Source organism: Suncus etruscus, chromosome 15 (assembly GCF_024139225.1).
Source record: "Suncus etruscus isolate mSunEtr1 chromosome 15, mSunEtr1.pri.cur, whole genome shotgun sequence".
NCBI classification, from domain to species: Eukaryota; Metazoa; Chordata; class Mammalia; order Eulipotyphla; family Soricidae; genus Suncus; species Suncus etruscus.
Genome location: NC_064862.1, coordinates 85,833,805 through 85,839,937, shown reverse-complemented (window position 1 = coordinate 85,839,937; position 6,133 = coordinate 85,833,805). Strand labels below are relative to the sequence as shown.

Sequence of the window (6,133 nt, the reverse complement as noted above, 5' to 3'; positions counted from 1 at the left end):
GACGGACGGGTAATTTCACCAATAGGAATGGAGAACCCTGGTTGAGCGACAGCTAGAGGGACCAATAGCGAGGGGAGAGAGGAGTGTTTCCGAGGGAAGGCTGCGGCCCTAAGGAACCCTTGACAGAGGGAGACGAGAGTTGGGAAATAAGCCCGCCCACAACCGGGCGTTTTGTCCAATGACAAAACGTTCTGACCTGTCCATTCTAATCAGCCCCGCAACCCGCAAGCCTGGCCACTGTGGGTTACGCTAGGGAGATGATTGACAGCTGGATAGCCAATGACGCTGACGAAGGATGCTACTCTGACCAATCGGGTGGGGAGATGGAGCTGCCGGTGTGCGGGGCTTGAGGCCGGAGTGAATGAAATGGAGGCGGGGCCTGGAGAGGGGCGTGGCCAAGCGACGAGGGGGTGGAGCCATCGGAGGGAGCGGCTCCCTCCTAGGGTCAGGTCGGGAGAAGGAAGGGCTGGGCGGGAGCTGACCCGGACCTCAGCTGCCTTGAGCCGGTGCTTGCTGGAAAAGCCGGTTTTTTTTGGAAGAATTAGAAGCACACCGGGGGCCGGAGAGATAGCACGGAGGTAGGGCGTCTGCCTTGCATGCAGAAGGCTGGGGGTTCGAATCCCGGCATCCCATATGGTCCCCGAGCCTGCCAGGAGTGACTTTTGAGTGCAGAGCCAGGAGGAACCCTTGAGCGCTGCTGGGCGTGATCCAAAATCCCCTCCAAAAAAAAGAATCACACCCGTCTCAGGGTTATTCCCTGCCTAGTCTAGACCTGGTAAGAGTTTTCAACTCTGATTTGATCAGTGTTTGCATGGCTTTTACCAACCCGTGGAGACTGCTTATAAATTTTATTTATTTATTTATTTATTTTGGTTTGGGGGCCATACCCAGTGACCCTCAGGGATTACACCTGGCTCTGCGCTCAGAAATTGCTTCTGGCCTTGGGAGATCATATGGGACACCGGAGATGGATCTATCCTAGGTTAGCGCGTGCAAGGCAAACGCCCTGCTGCTTGCGCCACAGCTCTGGTCCCTTTTTTTTTTTTAATTACTATTTTTTTTTTTTTTTTGGTTTTTGGGCCACACCCAGTAATGCTCAGGGGTTACTCCTGGCTATGTGCTCAGAAGTTGCTCCTGGCTTGGGGGACCATATGGGACACCGGGGGATCGAACCGCGGTCCGTCCAAGGCTAGCGCAGGCAAGGCAGGCACCTTACCTTTAGCGCCACCGCCCGGCCCCTAATTACTATTATTTTTAAAAAAATACACACGCAGCAATGCTCAGGGGTTACTCCAGGCTCTGCACTCAGGAATTACTCCTGGTAGGGCTCAGGGGTCCAGATGGGGTGCAAGGGTGGGTTATGTGTAAGACAAGTGCCTTACCCACTGTACGAGCTCTTTAGTCCCCTTTAAAAAAAAAGTCTTCCCCTGATTCAATGTTAATATGTACCTAAAATACTACTGTGAAAGATATGTAAGACATTATGATCACAATAAAAAAAAAGTCTCTTTTGGCCTTTTAAAATCTTTTTTTTTTTTTTCCTGTACTGTGGCTGCGATTCTGCACCGAATGGGATGGGTCTCTGTTCTTTGAGCTGTTCTGACTCTTAATATGCTTTTCCTACTTTTCCTCTACTCTCTTATTAACACTATTGTCCTCAATTAAAATTCTGGAACTGTTCCAAAAAAGAAAAAAAAAAAAGCCCAAGATGGTGTATTTCTAAAAACCTGGGTGTTAAAAATAAGTATAATGCATTCCTTCCCTTTTCCCCCTTCTGCTTCTCCAGCAAGTACCCCTACTCACTACTTCCAATTTTTTTTATATAAGATTCTTGCTGACCTTGTATTGGTCATGGTTTCTGAGATAAGTCTCTAAATTACAACTCAGACAAAAAAAATGTTTCTATGTGCATAAAACGTTATATATGGTTAAAGGGAAGAAACGAAAACCTTACAAATCCATAGATCTGTTTAAACCAGAAGTTCTTCCCCCAGAGGGGAGAATTGCAAATTGCAAATCTGCTACGTGTGATTGAACATAAAAAATGTGATAAATCATACTTAATGTGTAAGTATAATAATGACACAAAAATATGATATTCAAATTAGCCTGAGTGCTACTGAATGTGAGTATTATCAAGTTTTTCCTTAAAGGAATTGAAAGATCCTCCATGGCCTTCTTATGACCACATCCGTGGAAAAAGCCTTCTCTACAAGTCACAGACAAGATATGGGTCTGAAGATATGGATGGGTTAAGCACAGACTTTGCATGTAGGAGGCTGGAGTTTGATCTCTGGTATATGTAATCTCCTGAGCAGCTATGGGGGTAGCCCCTGAGCACCTCCAGAAATGACCCTGAAAAAAAAAAAACCTAAGCCAAAAACAAAGACAAGATAAAAGCACTTTAATTTCTTCCCATCCCAACACACCCATTTGGTTGCATGTATGCCAGCCCTTTCAGCTATCTTTCATGCCCCTATACTATATATTCACTTGACATTAGAATGCACAAAATAATTTACTTTTTTTTTTTTTTGGGCCACACCCGGCAGTGCTCAGGGATTACTCCTGGCTGTCTGCTCAGAAATAGCTCCTGACAGGCACCGGGGACCCTAAGGGACACTGGAATTCAAACCAACCACCTTAGGTCCTGGGTCGGCTGCTTGCAAGGCAAACGCCGCTGTGCTATCTCTCCGGCCCCACAAAATAATTTACTTTATTTGCTTATTTGCAACTAAGTGCTAATGAAATTATAAAAATATCTACAGCAAAAATTTTTGTGAAAATTATTATATATCCCAGTGGGGTCAGTGAAGTCTACTAAGCTGTTTATAGCTAGTTGATCATTTTGTTAATGGTTTTGGGTGTTAACTTTGGGAAACGTCTATGCCGCTTTGACATCTAATTTGGTGTATTCCTACTGGGGTGTCAGGATTGAAATATTCGGAGGTGTTGCGAGGCCACATGTGGCCACATGGTCCAGAAATTCCAAGTTTAATGGCTGACATGTTATTAAACATGACAAGTTTAATAGAGCTCTGGGGCATGGCTACAGTTGCCAGGGCTTTTGGAAGTATGAAAAGGCAGATGGGGTGGGGGGCAGAGATTAGCATGGAGGTAAGGCATTTGCCTTGCATGTAGAACGTCGGTGGTTCGAATCTCGGCATCCCATATGGTCCCCTGAGCCAGCCAGGAGTGATTTCTGAGCATAAAGCCAAGAGTAACCCCTGAGTGCTGCCGGGTGTGCCCCCCAAAAAAACCAAATAAACAAAAACAAAAATGAAAAGGCAGAGGGAAGGCTAACTGAACGCACTGCAACAGTCTTGGAGATCTCAACCCAAATAGCGACATACCTGGAGTTTGGGTCAGTCTCTACAGGGATCAATGGTGGTAAAGCTGCGCCATTGGTGTGGTACCAATTGTGGGTTCTTCGGGGGTTAGAGTAATTCACCAGTGAATTACTCCTGACAGTGCTCAGGGGACCATATGGAATGCTGGAGATCAAACCTGGGTTGGCCCTATGCCAGGTAAGCTGTTGGTGTACCTATCTGAGACACTGGATTTGGGTGTAGCTACCTAAGACCCACCCATTTCTGGGAGGGGTCTTGGGAACTGAATATTAGGTGTTACCTTACCTGCAAGACCCCGCCCATTCCAGGGAGGGGTCTTGGAAAAGTTAGATAAGCCTTGGACCGAGGGGATTTGGGGCTTTTCTGCGCTGCTGGGCGCTCTGGCTTTTGGGCCTCTGCGTTCTGGTCTTTGACCAGTATGGAGCCCAAAGAGAAGATGGCTGAAAGGAGTTTAGATGCAGGGCCAAGAATAACTAGTGCTTGAAAGGTTATGAGTAGACCACACACATGTGGTGAATAGGGCATGAATAAAGTTAATGCTTCCTGATGCATGCCTGTGAGTGAGTTCAATACCCGTCACTTTCCTTAACCCCAGACCCGCTGGTAAATGGGGGATGAAGCCACGTGGCCGGGGCCTAAGAACAAAGGCCTCCATCCTTCACAATCCATCGCCATCCACCGCCATCCAGCCCCATCGTCAATTATTTAATTCAACAGTAAGCGATCCTACCAGTTGTCATATTGTTCTAGTCCCATCAGCTCGTCTGTTTTTATTGTTCTAGTTCTTATAAATGGACTTGTTTAGGGTTTGAATTAGGGGTTCAATCTCAGTCATTTGCTTATGGACAGCAGCAGGCTCACACCATTTGTTGAAGACAATATCTTGTTGGTTCACAATTTACAACTTGGTTTTATCCCCAAAAAAGAGATTTTCCTACTAACCATCTTGTTTGACATGTTTCAAGCATATCTGGACAGGGACTGACTCAGGATAGGCCTCTTGTCCTTGCCCCCCTGCCCTGGGATAGTCTCTGTACTCAATAAAAACTGATGTTCTGGCAGGCAGCTCTCTCTCTCTCTCTCTCTCTCTCTCTCTCTCTCTCTCTCTCTCTCTCTCTCTCTCTCTCTCTCACTCTCTCTCTCTCTCTCTCTCTCTCTCTCTCTCTCTCTCTCTCTCTCTCTCTCCTCCTCTCTCTCTCTCTCTCTCTCTCTCTCTCTCTCTCTCTCTCTCTCTCTCTCACTAGATGAGGCTGAAAACTACCCAAGCGGGTGTGATTCACCCTCTCAGCCTGGTTTGGATTATTTATTTTTATTTTTATTTATTTATTTTTTTTTGTGGTTTTTGGGTCACACCCGGCAGTGCTCAGGGGTTATTCCTGGCTCCATGCTCAGAAATTGCTCCTGGCAGGCATGGGGACCATGCAGGCAGCTCTCTCTCTCTCTCTCTCTCTCTCTCTCTCTCTCTCTCTCTCTCTCTCTCTCTCTCTCTCTCTCTCTCTCTCTCACTAGATGAGGCTGAAAACTACCCAAGTGGGTGTGATTCACCCTCTCAGCCTGGTTTGGATTATTTATTTTTATTTTTATTTATTTATTTTTTTTGTGGTTTTTGGGTCACACCCGGCAGTGCTCAGGGGTTATTCCTGGCTTCATGCTCAGAAATTGCTCCTGGCAGGCATGGGGACCATGCAGGCAGCTCTCTCTCTCTCTCTCTCTCTCTCTCTCTCTCTCTCTCACTAGATGAGGCTGAAAACTACCCAAGCGGGTGTGATTCACCCTCTCAGCCTGGTTTGGATTATTTATTTTTATTTTTTATTTATTTATTTTTTTTTTTGTGGTTTTTGGGTCACACCCGGCAGTGCTCAGGGGTTATTCCTGGCTCCATGCTCAGAAATTGCTCCTGGCAGGCATGGGGACCATATGGGACGCCGGGATTTGAACTGATGACCTTCTACATGAAAGGCAAATGCCTTAACTCCATGCTATCTCTCCGGCCCCAGGTTTGGATTATTTCCTGCAGCAACCCCTGTTCCAGATCTGCTTTTCTGAGGTGGGATCATGGCATGTGGAGCCTCTATATTACCTCTCCCCTCCACCTCCAGTGAATGTATTTTGTTAAAAGTTAGAAGTGGGGGCTGGAGATATAGCATGGACGTGAGACTTTTGCCTTGCATGCAGAAGGTCGCTGGTTCAAATCCCGGCATCCCATATGGTCCCCTGAGCCTGCCAGGAGCAATTTCTGAGCATAGAGCCAGGAGTAACCTTGAGCGCTGCCAGGTGTGACCCAAAAATCCAAAAAAAAAAAAATGGTTAGAAAGGAAAGTAAGTTTGGAACTAACTGCAGTTTGCCTCTGTAACCTTGGCTTTGCATTAGACATAAAGACTGCCATGAGGTAGTCAAATATATGACAGAAGGGGCTAGGCCAGAATAGCCAGTTTCAGGAACTTTGAGGGCATATACAGTTAGATAAACTAGCAACACTTGGGGACCTGTGGGTAGACAAGGTCAGGTGTTGATCCTTCCCCTACTACAGTATTTCAAAAATAAACCCCCATAAACCACTATATACCACTCTAACTATCTAGCCATAAAAGCAAACACCCTAGACAACAGCCAATCAATTTAAAGATTAACGGTGATGGTTTGAAGCCTCTGTAATCTAATAAAAGGAGCCTGAGAGTTCAATAAGGGGTCATTGCCTAAAGAGGGGTGACCCCAGCATGCTGGCAAATAAACTCCCATGCCTTATTGCAGTGCTGTTCATCTCCTTGGTGGTCTTTGTGGG

The 6,133-nt window shown here is 46.2% G+C and overlaps 1 protein-coding gene across 1 annotated transcript in view; it reads right to left on the bottom strand.

Annotated features, from left to right (window-relative positions):
• The window catches only part of LOC126031177 (CD209 antigen-like protein C), a 228,640-nt gene that overhangs the window by 103,130 nt on the left and 119,377 nt on the right, over positions 1-6,133 (bottom strand). The gene's annotated exons all lie outside the window — the stretch shown is intronic.